Consider the following 14,656-nt stretch of genomic DNA (forward strand, 5'->3'; position numbering starts at 1 on the left):
AAAGTCTAATGTATACTAGCGTGTCCCGCACTCGACACAGCACGACTCATAAAAAATCTTTGCGCAAATATTTTAATCGTCGAACACACACACTTTGCCTTGTTCAAACAGTAAACCATTACAAACGCAATAACTTTCCACTATCTTTCTATCAATAGCTAGCTTTTGAGCATTCAGACCACCAAAATGTCTCGAGATATTAGGTCCATCTTGACGAATTGCTAGATCCTACCAAAGTGAGGATCGTTTTAGCAACACCCTTTGAGAGAAAATAGAATTAGTCAAAATTTTGAAAAAGAACAAGGCTTTAATTTTGGGGATCCCACTAAGAGTATCAGGCAACCATATTAGTTGCACCCAATCTGTAACAAATTCCCAAAATCAAACTCCTACATTAGCTCTGCCCATCTCCCCTTACGGCCACGGAGATCGGACCAATCGCAAAGGTGCTTGAAGGAATGATGGTATATCCAAATAATGAACCAATAACCATACAAATAATGACGCCTAATTTTTTAAGTGCATGGACAACCACCAATAGCTCTTTCTCTTGAATAGCATAACATGTTTGGGCATTCATGAGCTTACGGCTCTCAAATGCAACACGTTAGCCATCCCGATAAAGAAGAACGTCCATAGCATAATCACTTGCTCTGTCACCAATGAAATGGCCATCTGCACATGAGATACCACACAAGCGATATCGACAAATATAAAGGGACTAGACATGAGACTCACCTCCTAACCATAGAGCCAAACGGACTCATCCACAAGCTTGGAAGCAAGCAGCAGTCCCGAACACGACCACATCGCTAAGGACTAGCATCCACAACCACTCCAAACCATCACAATGCACAGATCCATCCCACTACAACCAAGATTCTAAGAGTGGTGATCATACAATGATATGAATACCGAGGCCCTGAGTCATATAAATAGGATTTCGTTGCCTAACCTTGATGCAATTCTTCCACCTAACCAAATACTCAGGATAACCAATCAGATGAGGCTATTTAGTCCAATGTTCGAGAACCAATGCACATTCAAGTGGAATATAACTAGTTGTGTCCTCGAGCCATAAGACTTACTCAATTGGAACAATGAATTCACCTTGTCCTAGTCGTTTTTTCAAATGGCTCGCATGGAACTCTAATGAACTCGAATCTCCAAAGGTAAATTTAGTTCATAGGACATGCTACTTATCTTCTTGATAATTAGGAAAGGACCACAATATCTCAAAGACAACTTATAGCACTTGCCAGTAGTCATTGAATCAAAGTCCTTAGGGACTTTACGATAAGCCCACATGCCATCTTGGAGCTCTCGTGGAATTCGATGTTGATTAGCACAAAATGTAATATGATCCTAGCCATTTTAATGCTCTCCCTTGCAATCATCAACATCTGCCATATCATACATAAAGTCAACCATGGACTACATTTTCACCACTTTGAGCTAGACGGCAATCAGTGGCTTTGGCTCATAACCATACATAAGCATAAATGGGCTATATCCAATAGCTAAATGTATAGCACTCTTGTAAGTGAACTCAATTTGAGACATAATGCTCCCAATCAAATTGTCTACAAGAAACATATGCATAGAGCATATCCTCCGTAGTTTAATTTATCCTCTCAATTTATCCATCGGTCTAAGAATGCTTCAAGGATGACATGCACAATCAAGTTTTCAATTTTTGGAAAATTATCTACCAAAAATAGCTGGCAAACTTAGGGTCTCAATGACTAACTATTTCATGAAGTCTATAAGAGACCAGCCAACTCATGGCTTTTTAATGTCATCTCTATGGAATGAATCAAGCCATTTTTATCAATTGATCAACCACGTCCCTAATTCTATCATGACCTTGATTTATACGGGGAACTCCAACTACAAAACCCATAGAAATGCTACTCCACTTCATATCAAGAATTTATAACAGATGTAATATTTCCGCTTGTTTGTGTTGTTCAACTTTATCAAGCTAACACTACAGGCACTCACACACGTAAGACTCAACCAAGTCTTCATGTGTGGCCAATAAAACTAGCGAGCCACCAAGGCAAAGCCCTCTGTATGCTAGAGTGTCCCATGCTCCGTGTGTCATGACACTCATACAAAAATCTTATTGCTGATATCCTAATCGTTGAGCACACACTCTTTACTTTGTTTAAATAGTAATCCATTATGAATGGAATACTTTTCCACCATCTTTCTCTCAATAGCTAGCTTTCGGCTGTCCAAACCGCTAAAGCTCCCTAGACTAGTAGGTCCATCTTGCACTAATTGCCAAATCCTACCAAAGTAAGGATCATTTTGGTAATGCCCGTTGAGAGAACAATAGAAATCGGTCAAAAGCCATACAAGTAATAACACCAAGTTCAAAATTATGTTTTTAAGGTGAAATAATCTTTGCATGCTCCTACCAAAAACACTCATGTGATATATGAACTCCACAAATTTCTTGTTAACATCTATAATTTGCCAACTATATGAGATACTTGCCTTTTGCTTCAACAACCTAAGCTGAAGAAACACATATATGTAAACATGGATCTGAATTTCACAATCACAATCATAACCCCAATAACTTTGCTACAAATTTTTCAATCCCAATACTACATAAGCTTTTATATTGGCCTTTATGAAACATTTGACAAAACATCAAGGTCATCACACAAGCCAATGGGCAAATTTTGATATATATTGGACACGACTACCCTATAAGAAGCATCTCTAGAGAGCTTTGGTAAGCTTCCAATGCACATGGATGATCACCAATAATTCCTTCTCTTGAATGGTATAATGTGTTTGGGCATCCAAGAGCTTACAAGTCTCAAAGGCAACAGCTTGGCCATCCTGATAAAGAATAACACCCATAGCATAATCACTCACTCTAACACCAATGAAACATTTACCTTGGATCCAACGTACATACAAGACACAACACAAGCTATATCCACGAATATAAAGATACTAGACATTAGACTCACCTCCCAGCCACAGGGCTAAACAGGCTCAACCCGAGCCTCAAAGCTACCAACACTTAAGGTCACAACTACGTCCCAAGGCCTGTCATTCTATACTATCATTCCATACTATCCCTATATATAGAAACATCAGCCTATGGGCCAAGAGTCCAAGAGTAGTGATCACACAATGATGTGCACAATAGGTTTTTGTCAAAGAGATGTGGTACTCATTGAACACGTTGGTCAGCCCTTCATGGACTGCAAAATCAACCAAATGTGGGCCCCATGGATATGGTCGACAGTTTGCTGCTATTATTTCAGCAAGATGTACCACACTTTCGTCAATTTCACCAACCTATTGAGGGTATACAGCAGCATATAGGTGTTGAGCAATAGCTTGATGTTCAGCCTGTTGATCAAGGCACCGATGATGATGAAGTGGCCAATGAGAGGGCTGCTAATTAGGAGGCTAAAACAATCCCTAGATGTTTGTTGGTTAGATTGTGGGACAACAAATAGCCTGCTCTACTTCTCGATAGAACCAGAGTAGCCACTCACGATGCACTCAAGGTACTTGGTTGTGCAAGCACTTGTCGCTACCATATGCAACAAGGAACCTGTTTGTTTTGAGGATGCTTTAGATGATGAGCAATGAATGGCAGCCATACAGTCATAGTTGGACTTTATTAACAATAATAGAACATGGGAGTTATGTGACTTGCCTCCTGGCAACATGCTATAGACACAAACGAGAGTTATAAGATTGAATGCAAATTTAATGGTAACATTAATCGCTATAAGGCAAGGCTTCTTGTCTACCAAAGGGTATGCCCGATAGCATGGGATTGACTATGATGAGACTTTTGCCCACTTCATGTATGATGACTAGTCACAGTGCCATTGCATTTATTGGCATGTGCATCAACAGGATGTAAAGAATGCCTTTCTGAATGGTGATATAGATGAGGAGGTTTATGTCACACAACCTCTTGCCTTTGGGCAATGTGTGTCACTTGCATAAGGCTTTGTATGGTTTGAAACAACCACCTAGGGCATGATACAAGTAAATACATGCTCATTTGATTGTGCTTGGTTCCAATAAATCACACAGTGAAAGCACACTATTTGTTTGCAAGAATGGATATGATTTGCTGATTCTCATTATTTATGTGGACAATATGCTATTGACTAGGCCCCATGAGACATGTATTGCAACCTAGAAGAATGAATTACACCATTCATTTGATGTTACAAATCTAGGCCATTTGTACTACTATCTCTGCATAAGATCACTCCAAAGTTTGGCTCACGAGGGGGCGGGGCCAAGGGGGCGCTAATGGTTATCCTTTGTAGTTGTGCAATACACGACTTTATGCACAGCCCCAGCACTAAGCATGGCAAGCAATTAAACGTATCCTTCCATATCTCAAAGGCACTCGATCATTGGACCTCTTTTACTTGCTTTGACACCCGAGTGTCTACTAGTGGTAATTCATGCATCTATTGGTTGGGCAAGAAATAGTTTACAATGGCCACATCTAGCTATGAGGTTGAATTAGGGAACCATTTAAGGTACATTGAAATATGTATGGCTCAAACACCTATTCGTTGATCTTAGTGTGGAAAAGCAATCCCCCACTCCTATCTATACCAACGATTAGAGTGCCATAGGGTTTTTCAAGAACTCTGCATGAGATCACTGAACACCAGAACTAGCTTGACCTCCTTAAGAGGGAGGAGGAGGAAATCACTGAAGCAATACTCAACAACATGCAAACTGAAATAGATGAGTTGAAGAGACACATGACGAAGGATGTTAACACACAAGCGACCATAGTGAAACAAGCACAAGCGGAGGTGGCTGAAAACTCCAAATAGGGAACTGGCAAAGAACACACCAACAAAGAAGGAAGAAGGGGGGTGGTTGGGGGGGTGGGCGCGATGGTTTTGAGATAATAAAAGTAAATTGCACATCTCCTTGAGCATTTTCAATTGTGAGCTTGCAAGCCTATCTCTAGACGCCACATGTTTAAAGAGGATATAGGAGATCCGTTTGATACCCCTCTCAACCAAAAAGCTATTGGGTAACCTTTCTAGTTGTGCAATACACGACCTTATGCAAAGCCCTAGCACTAAGCATGGCAAACAATTAAACGTGTCTTTGTATAACTCAAAGGCACTCGAGCATTGGACCTCTTCTACTTGCTTTGACACCCAGGTGACTACTAGTGGTAATTCATGCATCTGTTGGCTGAGCAAGAAACAGTTTACAATGCCCACATCTAGCTATGAGGTTGAATTAGGGAAGCATTTAAGGTACATTGAAATATGTATGGCTCAGACACCTATTGGTTGATCTCAGTGTGGAAGAGCAATCCCTCACTCCTATCTATATCGACGATTAGAGTGCCATGGTAGTTGCAAGGAATGAATTATTGCATGCGGGCACCAAGCACATCGAGGTGCATTTTCATTATGTTAGAGAGACGCTCCATGCACACCCATTGCAAGGAAGATTGACTTGGTTTATATCCCTACACAAGAAAATTTGGCAAATGCATTTACTAAAGCTCTTTCAAGAGAGAAGTTTGAAACCTTTCGCAAGGCTTTAGGCTTACCACCATCTCAGGATTGATCTATCATTCCCTGTTACATTCATCATTCACTCCAAGGGTTTCATCACACTTATTATGTTCTTTTCTTGTTCTAGTATAAGCACTTGCTTATCCACAAGTACATATTGAATACCTAGAAGAAAAGTCAAAGGGATAAATTGTAGCCTCTATCACGCAATGCAAGTGGTCGAGCAAGGATCAATGGGAAGCTCCTCTATCCACGCTAAGCTTGGTCAACGTATAGGAGCTATTGTGCAATCCATCTCTTTCTCAACAAGGTGACGGACTCTCACATGAAGAAGGGCCTAGAGACACTCTGGGAAATGTGCAAAATGCAGTATATGGGAAATATCAAAGAGATGATGGCAGCAATGTGTAACGAAGCCATACAACAAATCAGGGAGGAGATGGCTAACAAGGTGCAAGAATGGAAGAATGAAATATACGAGGAGATTACAGCACACTTCACCTCTTGGAAGCTAGACATTGAAGCCTCTCACCAAGAGAGAAATAGGGTGATTCAAGAACTCTACATGAGATCACTAAACACCAGAACTAGCTTGACCTCCTTAAGAGGGAGGAAGAGGAAATCACCGAAGTGATGCCCAACAACATGTAAACTGAAATAGATAAGCTGAAGACACACATGATGAAGGAGATTCATACACCAGCGCCCATAGTAAGACAAGCACAACCAGAGGAGGCTCAAAACTCTAAATGGGAAACTGGCAAAGAACACACCAACAAAGAAGGAAGAGCTCGTGAATGCAACACTAAAAGAGGAGAAGAGAAGGAAAATTAGACCCTTGCACATCTGGGTGGTGGGGTGGAAAGAAGGAAACATCCCTCTAGAAGATTAATCCTTGAACACGAGCCACATGACCATGAATGCCCGAGGTCGAATCAAAATAGAAGGAATGGGAGGTGTGTCAAAAATGCTCTCTCTCTCTCTTTTTTTTTTCATAAAAGGTAATTGTATTAATTACGAAAAAAAAGGTACAAGATTACATGATTACATGATTACAAGAGACACGAGGGCCTAGGCCAACGTGTGGGAAATCCCCGTACTAATGCACGAAAAAGGTTACACCAATCATGGCAACGACCCAAAGGCAATTGCTATATGCCAAGGAAGCAAATCCTCCCGAGGGAGCAAGTCGGAGTGCGGGATGAGATCTATCTGCCAATGCAAAAGCCCTTTAAGCCTGGCAATATGTCTCGGTACATTAGAGGCCGAATCAAAGAGAAAAGCATTGCGCGTGGTCCAAATGTGCCAGCATCCCCAGTATCTGAAAAAGTGAAATAAGATCTTCATATGTAACTGTGGCGGTGTGGGGTACTTTGGGCGCACAAAAACCCAATCGAAAGGAGTTAGTGAGGACCCCACCACTGCGCACCAGATTTGCGACAAGAGTGACCAGATATTCTTGGCGAGCGGGCAAGAAAGAAATCAATGTCGAGCCGATTCCGCAGTAGTGGTACAGAAGAAACAATTGCCATTCGAGATTCTACGCTTGGAAAGGGCCGAGGCAAGAGGAAGACCACCAATCATTACCCGCCAAAGAAAGACCTTGCATTTGAAAGGTGCCCAATTCAGCCAGCCCTCCATCACCGTTGCCTGCCACCATGACTACAATTTCCGCAGTCCCCAAACAGTATTAGCTTTCACCCCCAGTCATTGGTAATCTTGAATGAGAAGATGATACACCTGATTAGTAGAGGCCTTTTCCAGACTCAACCGGCCTGCAAGAGTCCTGCCAAGGACGATCCACAGCCAAGGCAGGAAAGGGTTGCCTACCCTGAAGCTCCGACAAAAGCTGTTTCCATAAACCACGGTATCCGCGCGCGATCCTGAAAAGTCTCCTAGCAGTCCGAAACGATACGAGGACATTGCGAGTGGCAAGGGTAGCATCCGCAATCGAAGTCACACCTAAAAGGGCCATGCGGTTAAATCTCGGTCTGAGCTGATGTTTGTCTTCCCATGAAAGTAATCTAGATACTGCCAACAATTCCAGCTGAAAGGAGTTAGTCTGCAAGCGGTCCCCCACTGGATGCCAACGGGCCTTTTGGAGCACCACTTCTCTCTCTCTCTCTCTCTCTCTCTCTCTCTCTCTCTCTCTCTCTCTCTCTCTCTCTCTCTCTCTCCACAATATTGGGACCTATAACATTTGTTCATGAGCAAAGATGTAGCCACAACATGGCGCTGATTACAAGAGCCATACCACCCCACACCCATCAGTGACCTAGAGACATGGCACTCCTATGCAGAGGGACTATATGATGTACCACACCAGCCACCAATCCCTCACCCACTAGTGCCTCGCCCCACCACATCCACCTTCGTCACACACGATAAGTGAGGAGAGCAATAGAGCACATACAGCATGGACGATCGATGGATTATACAGGTATACAAGGTGAGCACTTCATTTATGTAGTTGACATTTTGGCTCCTCTCCTTGCTTTTATGTTCAGTAGGGCCCTCGCAAAAGGCGTCCCAAATGAGTGGACCATGCATACCATCATGCCCACCCCACAACCCCTAGATCCAGATAACTACAGAACCATCACAATTGGTCACACGTTGGCAAAGATATATGGAGCAATGATGGAGGTACAACTTAGTGCACATGCAAAGAGAGGGAGATTGAGAGCAGTAGGACAAGCCAGCTTCAAACAAGGATTCCCTACACTTGACCACATCTTCACCTTGAGGAGCATGATTGAGCAAGTGAAAATGAGGAAGAAGAGAATCTATTTCTAGTTTATGGATTTTTGTAAAGCCTTTGATGCGATCCTACTAGATAGACTACTATAAAGGCAGTAAACATTGGATATCCTATCCGACATGATTTGGGTATCTATGCACTTTATGAGGAAGTGGTGGGTTAAGTGAGATGCCCCAAAATACTCTCAGACGCAATCTCTAGCAGCATTGGAGTAAAGCAAGGATGTCCTCTATCACCTACACTCTTCGATCTCTACATCAACGAGATAGAACATCGCATCATACGACGAGGTGATGGGGTGGAGTTAGTAGGTATATTCGTCTCTGTTATGATTTATGCTGATGATATTGTTCTGGTCTCTAAATCACAAGAGGGTCAATAGCAACATCTCCATGCCCTTCATGACTTTCATACACAATGTGGGTTGATGGTTAATCTTGGGAAAACCAAGATCCTAATCTTCCACACATTGGCCCCACTGAGAAGGAGATCAATCTTCACCCTAGGAGGTGGACAGGTGGAGGTTGGGTACTCATATATCTACCTAGGGGTCACTTTCACTACATCCGCTAGGAGATTCACCATAGCACAAGCAACTAGAGACTGACTCACAAGAGGATATGCAAGATTGGCCATGATAGAGAGTAAGTGCCACCACGCACACTTCCAAGAGCCTCGAACATGGAAGTGGCTATTTGGCACACTAGTCACACTAGCCATGATGTATGGTGCACTCGTCTTGACCCTAGATTGGCTACATACCTATGGACACATATCGAGAGACCATAGATCATCATGCTGTTGAGATATCGAGCTCCACTCGTGACATGCCAGGGTGACCATTGTGCATTTATGTCACCGACGTGTCAGTTGCAGATGCGGTTGGTACACCGCCCATGAATAATAGCTACATGACAGCTATCCTTATCTACTCTAGTTCGTGGCTCAGTTAATATGCCACCTTAGTTAGTTGAGTTTGGTTTGAGACCCATATATAGGGTTCTTCTATTTCTTTGTACTTGAGTTATTTTGGCTTACACAACTAAGAAGAGGAAAACTGTTTTTAGCCTCCACCCTTGTGTGTATTCCCCCATTGTGCAAGCAAGAAAGCCACAAGTGAAACTCCCTCCTTCTCTCCCACAATCTTGACATGGTATCAGAGCCTTTTTCGTGGTAAGGAGCTCAAGAAAGCAAGCCAAGCTCGCGGTGTTCTGGTAAGAGGAGCAGTGTTGCTTTCATTTTCTGTTTTGGGAGCAGATCTCTGCAGGTAGCACAGCCGGAAATTGCAAGAGTGCATTGTCTCAGGTTGAGACGCCCTTCGCGGTGAAGCAAGAGGGCAGTATATGCTACGGGAAAAGGGCTTTAGCCCTTGGTGACCCTGTTTTTTTTATTTGAGACCATTTCGGGGCCTGTTTTGGAGGCGGAAGTTTTCTGCACGCACTCAGGAAAAGGCCCAGGTTTATGCTGTGCAGCCGCTATTCTAAAGGTCGGTGAAAAGTTACTGTAGAAATTGCATCGTATGTCTGTGTGCAGAGACATTGGGAGTTACAGAATCATCCTTGGTTCCTGTTTATGCAAAATCGTCACTAGGAAGTGACTGTGTGGTCAAATACCACTTTCGACAGTTTTGCAGATTTGCCGTTGTGAGGGTGAAGCTGTGTTTTTTGCAGTGACAGAATTTTTTGCAGTGTTCTGTAATGGCGTCTGATTCTCTTTCACAGATTGTCACTGAAAAGCTTGACAAGAACAACTTCCAAGCATGGAAGTTTAGAATGACGAATTTCCTTATGGGAAAAGGATATTGGGAATTTGTTGCAGGAAATGAAGAAGAACCAGTTCTTCCTGATGTTCCCAATCAACAGCAAATACAGGCATTCAAAGCATGGCATGAGAGAGCCAGGAAAGTTATGTATTGGCTATCTATCAGTATTTCAGAATCTATGATTGTGCATATTCAGGATGCAAGTACGCCAAAGGAGGCATGGGATACTTTGTCAAAAATGTATAGCACAAATACGCAAGCTAGGAAAATGCAGCTCAAGCAAGAGTTGCATAATGTGCAAAGAGAAAGTATGAGCATCAATGGCTACCACATGAAGGTGAAGAAGATTGCAGATGCACTTGCTTCCATTGGGTCGCCAGTGGAAGATGATGATTTAGTTTCTGTGACCTTGAATGGTCTAGGAAAGGATTATGCACAGTTTCGGACATCCATTTCAGTTCGTGAAAGATTTCCTGATTTTGAGGAGTTGATTGCTCTTCTAATTTCTGAGGAGCAAAGAAATGGTGGTGCATCTTCTTCAAGAGGAACTTCAAAAGAAACTGTCTTCTACTCAAATGCTGGAGAGGTAGAGGCAGAGGTAGAGGAGGCCGATTTGGAGGCCGTGGTAGAAATCAGAATATGCAGCAAACTCAAGAAAACCAGTCCTATGGAGAAGGACGTGGTAACTCTAGAGGCAGGGGGAGCCAAAGAGGTCGTGGTGGATGGCAAAGAGGTCAAAATGCAAACAGCAATGTTGAATGCTACTACTATGGTAAAATGAGTCATATGACTAAAGACTGCTATAAAAAGCAGAATGACATCATGAATGGGAAATTGCAACAAGGAAATTATGCATCTTCTAGAAGACAGGGTGATGACAAAAATGAGCATTTGTTTATGGTACAGCACATGAACAATTCTGTGACAAGTACAGAAGAAAGCAACGAAGTGTGGTATGTTGACTCAGGTGCATCAAACCACATGATAGGTCATGTAAAATGGATTCAAGATGCAAGAAAAATGAAAAAACCAGGATTTGTGGAGACTGGTGATGATACTGCACATCCTATTGTGCAGATTGGAAAAATTCCTTTGTCTATGCAGGATGGGAAAAAGAAATACATGTCAGATGTATTTCATGCCCCGAATATCACCAAGAATCTGGTTTCTGTTGGTCAAATGGTTGAGCAGGGCTTGCAGGTCAAATTTAATCCTCATGGATGCTTTGTTGAGGATATGAAAAATAAAGGTCGCTTGATAGCAAAAGGAAATAAGAAGGGCAGAATGTTTACATTGGATGCAGACATGCTTGAATTGAGTGCAGCAATGTTTGCACATGGGACCGGTGTAGTTGCAGATATTGATATCTGGCATAAACGCATTGGTCATGTTAATGTACAGCGACTTAAATCAATGCAGGCCCAAAATATTATTGCAGGATTACCTAAATTCAAGGTTGCAGAAATGCATAAGGTATGTGAAGCCTGTCAGTTTGGAAAACAGGCAAGGAAACCATTTCCTAGACATGTTCAAGAGAGTAAGAAGCCATTGGAATTAATCCACTCTGATGTGTGGACTACTAAAGCTGCATCTCTTGGAGGCTGTCATTATTTTGTTACTTTTATTGATGACTAAAGCAAAAAAGTTTGGGTGTATTTTATGAAAAAGAAAAGTGAAGTTTTTGGGCATTTCAAAACTCTTAAAGCTATGGTTGAAAAAGAAACAGGCCTACAAATAAAATGCCTAAGGTCAGATGGAGGGGAAGAGTACCTCTCAAATGAGTTTGCAAGGTTCCTGCAGGAGCATGGCATAAAGCAGCAATATTCATGCAGTCATACCCCACAACAAAATGGAATTACAGAAAGGAAAAACAGACATATTGGAGAGGTATCTCGTGCCATGCTCAATGAAAAAGACCTGCCAGATTTTTATTGGGCTGAGGCAGTTGCTACAGCAGTCTACATAATGAACAGAACTCCCACTGCAGCAATACATGGGATGACTCCAGAGGAGAGGTATACTGGTAGGAAACCAGATATTTCTCATTTGAAAATCTTTTGTTGCATTGCCTATGTTCATGTGCCAGATGAGTTGAGATCCAAGTTGGATCCAAAAGCTGAGAAGTGCATCTTTATTGGTTACTCTTTGCAGCAAAAAGGGTATAGATGCTATAACCCTTCTACTCGTAAGTTTACAGTGAGCAGAGATGTTGTTTTTGATGAGATGAGTAGCTGGTATAAACCAGTAAATGTGATTGATAATGTAGATGCACAAAATGGTAATGCTGCACAGAATTCACAACAGCAATCACAAGATATTAGTGGACCTGGAGCGTCCTCTAGCAGTGGTTCACATTCTTCGCCATGGACAGGCAGATTGAGATCAGGAGAATCTTCTCAAAGCAATGCAGATAGTGGTATGCAGGTATCACGAAAAGGAAAAGAGAAGGTAGATCAGCCCATGTTTGATGTGAATGCAAGTCACTCTTATGTGGATGGTGAATCCAGTGGCTCAGAACAGAGCATTGATGATGAGTTGGGTATTCCTTCTATTGTTACACCTGGAGTAAGGAAGACCAGGGATGTTTTGAGAGCACCTGGAAGTGAGCCTACTTTGCGTAGGTCTACCAGAGCTAGGTATCCTGTGGATAGACTGAAATATGATGGATTTACAGCCATTCACTATGCATATATAGTCAAAGTGATACAGGAACTAAAACCCACTTCTTTTGAGCAAGCCATGGAAAAAGAAAAATGAGAGAAAGCTATGGATGAAGAAATGGATGCCTTGGAAGCAGATGCTACATGGGAGTTGGTACCTTTGCCTAAAGATAAGAATACAATTGGCTGTAAGTGGGTTTATAAGGTGAAGCACAACGCAGATGGTTCTGTGAACAGATACAAGGCAAGATTAGTAGTCAAGGGGTATGCACAAACATATGGCATTGACTATAAAGAAACATTCAGTCCGGTTGCAAGGATGGCAACCGTAAGAGCAGTCATTGCTATGACTGCATCAAAGGGATGGTCTTTACATCAGATGGATGTAAAGAATGCCTTCTTGCATGGTGATTTGCAAGAAGAAGTCTATATGGAGCAGCCACCAAGTTATGTGCATACTGTTCATCCTGAGTTTGTTTGCAGGTTGAAGAAAGCCTTGTATGGCTTGAAGCAAGCACCTAGAGCATGGTCTGACAAGATAGGACAGTATCTTGTCACTATTGGCTTTCAGAATTGCAAGGCAGATTTCTCACTTTATGTGAGAAAAACAGAGAAAGGTATTATGCTGCTTGTCATTTATGTTGATGATTTGATTATCACAGGTGATAGTGATGAAGATATCCTTCATGTGAAAATGCTATTGAAGCAAAAGTTTGAGATGAAGGATTTGGGAGAGCTGCGTTATTTCTTGGGCATTGAGGTGATTAGATCACCAAGTGGGATATGGCTCTTGCAGAGGCAGTATGGATTGGACATGCTGTCCAAATATGGGATGACAGGCTGTAAGCCTATTTTAGTTCCTTTGGAGCAGAATGTGAAGTTTGATTTATATGACTATTACTAGGCCAGATTTGAGCTATACTGTTGGATTGGTAAGTCAGTTTATGCAGGCTCCAAGGAAACCACATTTGGATGCGGCTAGACGCATACTCAGATATGTGAAGTCCACATTGCAGTATGGACTATTTTATGAGACTGGGGTTCAGATACAATTGCATGGATACACTGATGCTGATTGGGCTGGTAGTATTTCCGATAGACGATCTACCAGTGGATATGTGTTCTCTTTTGGGAGTGCTGCAGTCACTTGGAGCAGCAAGAAACAGCCTACAGTTGCCTTGTAGAGCACAGAGGCTGAGTACAGGGGCGCAGCAATGGCTGCATGTGAGGTAGCTTGGTTGCATAAGCTACTTTATGATATGCATCAGCCTACAGATGGGCCAGTTGTCATTTATTGTGACAACATGAGTAGTATACACTTGGCAAATAACCCAGTCTATCATGCTAAAACAAAGCACATTGAGGTGCATTATCACTATGTGCGGGAGAGGGTTTTACTAGGTCTTATTGATTTAGTTTATGTCAGCACAGAGGATCAGATAGCTGACATATTCACGAAGGCATTGGGCGCAGAGAAGCTGTGCAAGTTCAGAGACCTGCTTGGTGTGCAGGAATTGGGATTGAGCTCGAGGGGGAGTGTTGAGATATCGAGCTCCACTCGTGATATGCCAGGGTGACCGTTGTGCATTTATATCACCGACGTGTCAGTTGCAGATGCGGTTGGTACACCGCCCATGAATAATAGCTACATGACAGCTATCCTTATCTACTCTAGTTCGTGGCTCAGTTAGTATGCCACCTTAGTTAGTTGAGTTTGGTTTGAGACCCATATATAGGGTTCTTCTATTTCTTTGTACTTGAGTTCTTTTGGCTTACACAACTAAGAAGAGGAAAACTGTTTTCAGCCTCCACCCTTGTGTGTATTCCCCCATTGTGCAAGCAAGAAAGCCTCAAGTGAGACTCCCTCCTTCTCTCCCACAATCTTGACACATGCTCTCATGGATGATCCACGACAAAC

At 42.4% G+C, this 14,656-nt stretch overlaps 1 protein-coding gene and 1 pseudogene across 1 annotated transcript in view; one reads left to right on the forward strand and one right to left on the reverse strand.

The window, feature by feature from the left end:
* LOC148021069 (NagB/RpiA/CoA transferase-like superfamily protein) overlaps positions 1-14,656 on the reverse strand; it is a 101,142-nt gene that overhangs the window by 7,332 nt on the left and 79,154 nt on the right. The gene's annotated exons all lie outside the window — the stretch shown is intronic.
* LOC148021070 (uncharacterized) lies at positions 7,741-8,284 on the forward strand (annotated as a pseudogene).

The sequence above is a fragment of the Lygodium microphyllum genome, chromosome 18 (assembly GCF_053477565.2).
Source record: "Lygodium microphyllum isolate KBCC chromosome 18, Lygodium_microphyllum_v1.1.10, whole genome shotgun sequence".
Taxonomy (NCBI): domain Eukaryota; kingdom Viridiplantae; phylum Streptophyta; class Polypodiopsida; order Schizaeales; family Lygodiaceae; genus Lygodium; species Lygodium microphyllum.